The following is an 8,417-nucleotide window of genomic DNA, read 5'->3' on the forward strand; positions in this document are numbered from 1 at the left end:
TTAAAGATGCACAATTTTGGCAAAATAAAGTTTTTAAAATGCTAAGGTCTATTCCTGGCTACTATGAATGCCAACCTCTATGGAGAAGAAGGGTATGTGATGCCAACTTGGATAGTTGGATGGCTTTTTGCAACACTCAACCCTTGGAGCGGAATGACCCAACGTTTATGCCCTGCCCTCTAAGGGTGGGAGTGGATTTTGAATGTAGTGTCCATGGCCGCTATGATTTCCCAATAATTTATAATCCACATTGTATTACATATGAAGATTCCCTCGTCTCTTCATATCAAAAAAATTGTATGATACCCTAATCCACTTCACCAACGAATTCTCTTCATGCTTTGACCCCACCCTTATTACCACTTGTAAATACCTTATATTGCTTAGGATACTCCTTAGGCAAGACCCCACTCTGCTAGAGTGTGGCCTTCTAGTCCTCCATTTTGATCCTAATACTATAGATAGTTACACAATGGCTCAACTAATGATGCGAGCTACTCTACTACTTTCATTTTGATTAGCTCTTCTAGAGGATATGAATGGTAGCCGCTTCACCTTCTACAATCATCCATTCCTCTCCACCACCACCCTTCAAGTCTGCCTAAACCTCAAGGGGTATCTCCAAAGCTTCCAATTCCTTAACAAATCTATCAAGCCCCCTTCTCCACCCCACTCGGATGATGAAGCTTAGCTCTTGTCTTGCCTACATTTATATTTTAAAAAAAAGAAGAAAAGGAGAGAAAAGAAAAGAAAAGAAAAGAAAAGAGGAAGAACGAAAAGGAAAGAAGGTCAGAAAGAAAAAAAAGCAAAGATGAAAAGTAAGGAAATCACAATGTATCCCACGTAGGCCATAGTCATTGCACCTATGGGTTCTCAAGTTAGGTGTGTCTAGTGGCCTCGGTTGGCTCTCTCCATGTCTAACCCCCTAGCCCTTTTTGATTCCTCATGACACGTGCTTAGGGCACATCAAGGGCAAGACATAACAAGGGAGGTAGCACTCACCTACGGTTAGAATTATCAACCTAAGCTACACACACTGCACCTCCCTTATGCACAAACTAATTCCTCAGGTGATGGACAATGCTTAGGCTTGCTCCCAGTCATCCCACTAGCACAAGCACAATCCACCACACAGCAAACTGAGCACATCCCCAGGTAGTGTACCTTCTTTTCTTTTTAGGTACAAACAAAGGCCCTAACCAGTAGCTTTGGAGGCCACATCATCTATACATTGCACTCTCCATCTTATGCGACAATGTCACCATGCAGGCGCAACAAAGTAGGGGCAGATTGCAATAGTCCCATGCAATAGCCCCAGTTAAAAAGTGAATGAAGAAGCTCATTTGGAATAGCACAAAAGAAGGCAATCGCGGAGGGCCAGGGGAGGAATCCGTCTAACACCATATTCAATTTTAAATGGATCCGCCCACTAGCCTCTCTTCACACAAGGATCCATCCAACATGATATTCAATTTTAAAGATGGATCCACCCATCAACCTCTCTCCATAAAGGGATCCTTCCAACACCATATTCAGTTTCAAGGACAAATTCCCTCATGGCTAGTAGAAAAGCGAGACCCACCCCAACTTCCTCCCCAATTTCAAGGGCCGATCCATCCAACACCAACCCTTGCAAGGGTTTGTATACACACTCAAAAACACCACCCCCGCTACACCCATCCCTCCTTTCCACCACTCCACATCAATGCCATGAGACTAGCACAATACTAGGAGGGGGTAATGTTAACCCCAGCTTGATACGGAAGAAAAAGAAGTAAAATACAGAGGCAATGGAAGAAGCATGCCAGAGAACAAGCAAGGCACGAGGATGGCATCTAAAATCAAGCTAAAGGCAAAAGCACATTTTTAAGAGAAAGGTGCCTCAATTTTTTTGTAAAAGAGCGCTAGGCTCCCTCCTGTGCAAATTGTAAAAGCATAGATGAGCATAAACTAAAGAAATAGGCCAAGTAGAAGGGAATGGGAAAAATGACATTGCCACAATGGTCAGCCATGTAAAAAAAGGGATGGGTGCCCATGGGATTTTAGCGCATGTATATAAAGTTCAAAAAGTGAATGAGAGCTCATTCTTTAGTGTGTGGCAAAGTGGACTCTTCTTCTTCTCTCCTTCTCTTCTCTTGCTTGCTTGCTTGTGAGTGCTTGAGGGAGGGAATGTGAGTGAGTGAGGGAGTGAGTGTGTGAGGGTGAGGGATCTTGGAGGTGAAACCCTCCTCCATCTCCTCTCTTCTTCTTCTCTTCTCTTCTCTTCTCTAGTATCGCACATGGCTATGGATGATGGAGCTTGGAGTAAGAGGTTTGAGGATGCTTGAGCTTGCATCACGAATTGTGGAGCTACGGAGTGCTTGAGAGAGGAAGCAACTCAATCGGGCATCAAGGTAAGCTCACAACACTCATAGAGAGGGATAGCGCATCGGGTATGTGAGAAGTAGCCATTAGTGCTCACTTGAAACACTTGAATGAATAAGCAATATGTGGGTCTTGATAGTTGAGCATGAGCTCCCGACATAAAGCTATTGGACAGATAACAATTGATGGAGACTGTCACATAAGAGTTAGAGAATAAAGGCTTAACCATTGTGCAAAAGTGATAGCCAAAGACATCTGTCTAGAGTACAACTAGGACAAATTCCTAGCATATGCTATCATATGCCTTGTCAAGATCTATATTGAGAAAATAAAGTCATCCTTTAGAGATAGTGCATAATCAATGCCAAATACAATGTTAAGGATAACATCATGGATATGTTTGCCATGTATAAACCCATACTATGTCACGATAAAAAGTAGGCATGACACTAGCTCAAGGCTCTAGCCTGCTTATGCTTTTATAGCACAAGATTTTACCACCGGACCTCCTATGCTCACCAAACCACCCTCATGGCCTTGTGGCTAGGAGTGTCTGGAGGTTACACACTACTCTAAATAAATCACACATTTGTATCAATTTGTAGTCAAATGATTTTTTCCATCCCAACTCCAACAAAGGGAGTATACCATACATACATGTGTGATCAATAACTCGTTACACACACATATAGAGTACCCCCTAGCCAATTGTTGTGGCTCCTATGACTCTCCTACACCTTGAGGATTGGCCCCAAGATATGTTGTGTAAACATAAAACACTAGGGTAACATTGTCCACTCTTTCCAAGCTACATGTTCCAGGAGATCTTTTTGTTTCCTCACTTAAGAGTTCCTAAAGACAATCGTTCTATCCTACAACTCAAGGATTCTCACACTCTCATCGTTGGTTAGTAGTTTTAACAACCAATTGCAATGCATCTACTAGGAGAGTTCCTCTTTCTTGATACCATGTATAAGAATGCAAATGCAAGATGTAATGCCACAAATCAGCCAACATGTTGTGTGAAAAAAAATTCTTTCAATGATTTTCCTTTTAATGTAGTTCTACGTTGCTTAGAAACAACTTCGGACTAATTCATGTTATTGTCCCTTTAAAAATATTAAACGAATACTATATGATTCATTTCAATGCACAAGCACTTATATTTTCATGTAGAATTCTTAACATTTTCACTTCTTTATGTATTCATTTATTATTATGTAGGATGTTTCTTATGTCTCACGATATTTTTTCCGTAAAAACACTCTCTAAACGACCACTTTAACACATAGATGGGTATAGACTAAGGAAAAACTCATGCTCTATAGCCATTGTACACACATAGACCTTCCCCTATTTTTAGTAAATTTTCTCATCCTTAAACTAAAAAATTTCACTAAAATTTTACTTTTATGATTTTTATCAATTAATTTAATATTAATTACTAGTTTTTCTATTTTTTAGATCCATGAAGCTTATGTAGATTGTGATTTAGCATTGTATTTAATATCACTTCATAAGAACACCATTTGAACAATAAAAATCCATAAAATTATCATTTTCCTATTATATCTTGCATTGCAAATTTTGTGATTTTGATTTCCATTACTATAATTTCAGACATATTCAAGCATATTTAACATTTTCAATCATTTTCTATAATAAGAATGAGAGATTCATCATAAATTCAATAAAAAATGCTTACGCTATAATCCACATACGTAACCCATCGCATTTCAAAAATAAGAACCTGTAGATGCTCTTTTATAGCCATTGATACCTCCTTTGAAGTTCCTTGATCCATTCCTCGCATCTTGTCACAAACTGTCACTCGTTCCCTCTCATCCTCTCAGCCCATATGAACAACATTTATGGCGAGAGAGAAAGAGAAGAGAGAAATACTGAAATCTGCACTTTTCATTTGATGTGTCAAATCACACATGGTCTGGAGCGATTAGGAGCATGGAAAATTAGCACCTTAGCCTAGGAGAAGGGAGGATGATTTGAACGATTGCAAAAATCAAATTTTTGATAGATTGAGAGGTCGCTAAAAAAATGCCTCCCCCTTCCATTTGTCATGTTTCTTCATTGGATGCTTCTTTCAATCAAGCTTAAGCTCTTAACTTGCAAAAAACTAGTTCACCTTGCGCATTCATACTCTCTTCCAAGTGGTTTCGGGCCAAACGAAGGGGAAAATGACCTCAGATTCATGATTTGACTAGATGGATGGCTTATTAGCATTAAAAACTATAATGTTGGCCTCCATCAATTGCTTTCTGGCTTTCGGATCTAGTAGTTGCTTCATAACACGAAACCTTGTAGCCCTTAATTGGGGATCAAATGGACTTTGATTGACAAACCGACACTTGTGTTGGTTTATCGGTGTCGAAATGCACCTAGAAAACTCTAGCTCCTTGATCCATGATTGACACATTTTTCACCAAAAAATTCCTATTTTATGGATATCAGGCTACTTTTACGCTTTAAATTTGGCTCTAAAATTCAGGTCTCATTGGCACCACGAGATATGATGACTTAGCCCCATTGAACCCATGAAGCCCTCACCCTACCCCCTTGACAAGAGGGATAGGCCTACCATAGTCTGATAGAGATCCAGAGATAGTTACTAACCCACTGCTCCAACACAGATTGGCTAAAAGAGCTATTAAAGGAGTCATCCTAAGTGGTGGTCTCTTGACTCGCCTACTTGACCTAGGACAATTGGACCAGAAACTCCTACTAGGTGAGGACTCCTATAGTTTGGTTTATTGAAAATCATATATTTTTTCATTTTACCACATTCTTTTCCCTTTAGTACTTTATACTCAAGCTTGTAAAAAGGAGGAAGTTGAGTGTATTGTGACCCAAGGAGAACAAGGCATCGACCTCAAGTTCTATCTTGGTACCCAAGAACCTACCAAGCTCTTGCAAAGTGACACTAAATCATTTTTCCTTCTGCTCACTTTTATTTTCACTCCAACCATTCTTATTTATTTTTTTCAGCTAAATGCCACCTCTAAGGAGACAAGGTATTGACATCGGGTCTGATTCATCCCTAGGAACCTATTAGGCCTTCGAAAGGCAATGAATATATGCTCTTGGAAATTTTCTTCTTCTATTTTCTTATTTTAGGGGTTAGAATCCCTTTTTATACACCTTTGTATTTTATATATTACATATATATTCATTTTTTTCCCTCCTTTATTTGGCAGACTTCCCTATTTGCCACCTCACACTAACAAAGATTCTTAGAAATAGCTGCCTAGTAGGATAGCATAATAGGATCACTAGGACTACCCTAAAAAAACTCTTAGAGTGTTCGACAATGTCTTTATAGGAGGTGGACAATTAACAAAAGAAAAATACCCCACATACATATATACATATAACAAGCCATTGGTCCTCGCATAAATCCTATTGAAGCACAAAGCTAGACCAAGGGGATGGCCATTCAAGCCCTACACCAAATGTATCAAATTATTAGCTAACCTCCTTGTGTAAATGGCAAGGAGTGTCCGACGAATATGCCACTGAATGATTCAATGTGTCCATGAAAAATAGGAAGATGATCAATTGCTACTTGGCTCATAACCCATACTAACCATCGGTGGCAAAAATAGGACATGCCAGGCAATCCCTATAGTAGCCTTGGACTAACATTAGGAGGCAATTGTAAAAGCCCCTTAGGACCACAATTAAGAAAGACATATTCAACAAAGACATTTAAATTAGCCAGAGGGAATCAACAAAGCAATTCCATTGGTAAGGAATTAGTTGATAAGTTATTGTCTCAAAGATCTCAAGGATGTCCAAGGTTGCACCATGGTACACATCCTTAGAATGGAATCTCTCACACTATAGGTCCCATTCAATTGGTTGATCACTAATTGTGAGTCATCTCATAAGCAAGGCCTTGTATTGTGCCATGTTATTTGTAAAAGTAGTGCCTAAATACACTCCCATTTTTTAAACTACTCGTCGATGATGGGGGTCTTTTATGACAACCCCCACTGTCACATGCTTAGCACGCCCTTGAGAAGCTCTAACAAAATATAACATATAAACCAAGGCTTCATTGATGTAACCTACAATGGCAATCAACCTATTTGTACTTATGATAATCAAATTCTAACTGAGAGAGAGGGTGTAAGGCATGTACAATCTCTCCTTCCTCACTGAAGTCAATAGGGATGCTAGCAAAATCTCGATGAGACAATGATGGCAATAGAGTCGAATATCCCATGTGAAAGGTTTGTCTTGCCACTCAGTAATATGATAATTGCCTTGGTGGTAACGTTGCTTTAAATATGGATGCTCTAGATAAGGAATAATTTTTCCCATCCAATACTCTTGGTACCCTCTGTAAGTTTAAGCTGGATCCTAAAGGACTTACAAAGGCACCACGTCCAATGTCAGCCCCTACACATAATAGGGCTTTAGTTTATTGAAGTTTACTTTGGTTTTGAACTCTACCCCTTGCAAATCTACTAAAAGGGTCGTAGAGCCATTCTTTCCTATATGGACAATCTTACAAGGACCATCCCATTTGGTTTCCAACTTGTATGGGAAGAGCTCATGACAGGCATCGTAATAGAGGATTAATTGACCCTTGGCAAATTTATACTTCTTATCTTGAAGATCATGAAGCATTTTCATTTGCTTCTTTCCTACTTCTTGATGTATGCAGTCTTTCTCTCTCCCTGGTTCTCTCTCTGACAAGTGGTATCAGAGCCTAGTTTTCAGATCCTTCCTTTCTCTCTCCTTCTTTACATTTAGTTTCTTGTCAGTTTCAGGAAACCTTATTGTGCACAGGTACAGCATTGAAGAACCCCAGCGGCCAAGAAGTACTATAGAGATGGCAGCTTTCTTGGGAGTTTACACAACTATGGTTGGAGGTTTGACCGAATTTGGAGGCCAAAAGACAAAGATGGCAGCTTATTTTTTTTAACCTCAAGCCAATTTTGAATATATTTTGGTGAAGAGAGAGCAAAATCGCTGTCCTGTCTCATCTTCCTCCATTTCTTCAACGACTCAATGTTCTGCTTCTTCTGCTGTGCCCGCTCCTTGAGCTTTTGGGCCTGCACTTCCTTGGAGAATCTCTTTGCCTCTCGGGATTTGCGGCGCTCTTTAGCTTCTTCCACCTGCTTTTGCTGATGGAGCAACATGTCCTTGACCTTAAGCATGTGTGTATCGCTCTTGACCATCTCTGCATAGTAGTCGGGAGGACGGAGATAGGGAATCCCGAGGTTCTGCAACTTCATGTAAGCTTCGCGGGTGCCTTCGAGGGACTGCATGTAGAAGGCCATCTCTCTGGCTAGGTCGTCGTTAACGTCGATGTCACCAGGCTCACTATATGTGACTGTTAGAGTTTGCAACCATTCTAAGTCACCAGGCCAGCTGATCTCTTCAAGCTTTTCATGGAGGACGACGGAGTTGTAAACCGCATTGGAGCGAGATTCCTGGACAGGAATTTCATCGAGCTCCTCTCTGTCAAACTCTGAGTCATCGTCTTCATCCTCATCTTCATCGTCTCCATACGCAGACACGTTACTGAGAAGCTCCTTCTCCATCTCTCTCTCATCGGATGCGCAGGGAGGGCCATTCTCCGAGGCAAAATTCTGCATATTCCAAAAGATATTGCAAGACCTCCATGCTGTCACCTCCCGGGTCTCCTCCTTTCAACTTCATCAGATCTTCCAAAAGCATATTCACATCTGCAGAATCACTCAGATGAGAGAAGTTCCTATTCAGATCATTGCTTAGGCTTTCTTGAATAGATCCCAGAACAAAGTGATTTGTTGCCTGCAAATCAAACTCATGTAACAACTCCCAGTCGGTGTATGCGATGGCGAAATGCGGATCCTCCTTAAATGAAGCCGCATCTTCTTCAAAGTCATACTCCTGAATCCACTCAAATTGACGACCTCCAGAGACAATATGGCTAGAACTGTCATGATCCGGAAGCAACCACTGAGGAATAAAGCCCGACCAATCAGCAACTTCACTGGATAGAACTTGGAAGTGAATGTGCAAACTCAAGCTCATCCGTAGCT

At 40.5% G+C, this 8,417-nt stretch overlaps 1 pseudogene; it reads right to left on the reverse strand.

Moving 5' to 3' along the window:
* Positions 1-7,247: 7,247 nt before the first annotated feature.
* Positions 7,248-7,934, reverse strand: LOC148041572 (putative rRNA-processing protein EBP2 homolog pseudogene; annotated as a pseudogene).
* Positions 7,935-8,417: the final 483 nt, after the last annotated feature.

The sequence above is a fragment of the Lygodium microphyllum genome, chromosome 1 (assembly GCF_053477565.2).
Source record: "Lygodium microphyllum isolate KBCC chromosome 1, Lygodium_microphyllum_v1.1.10, whole genome shotgun sequence".
Classification (NCBI taxonomy): Eukaryota; Viridiplantae; Streptophyta; class Polypodiopsida; order Schizaeales; family Lygodiaceae; genus Lygodium; species Lygodium microphyllum.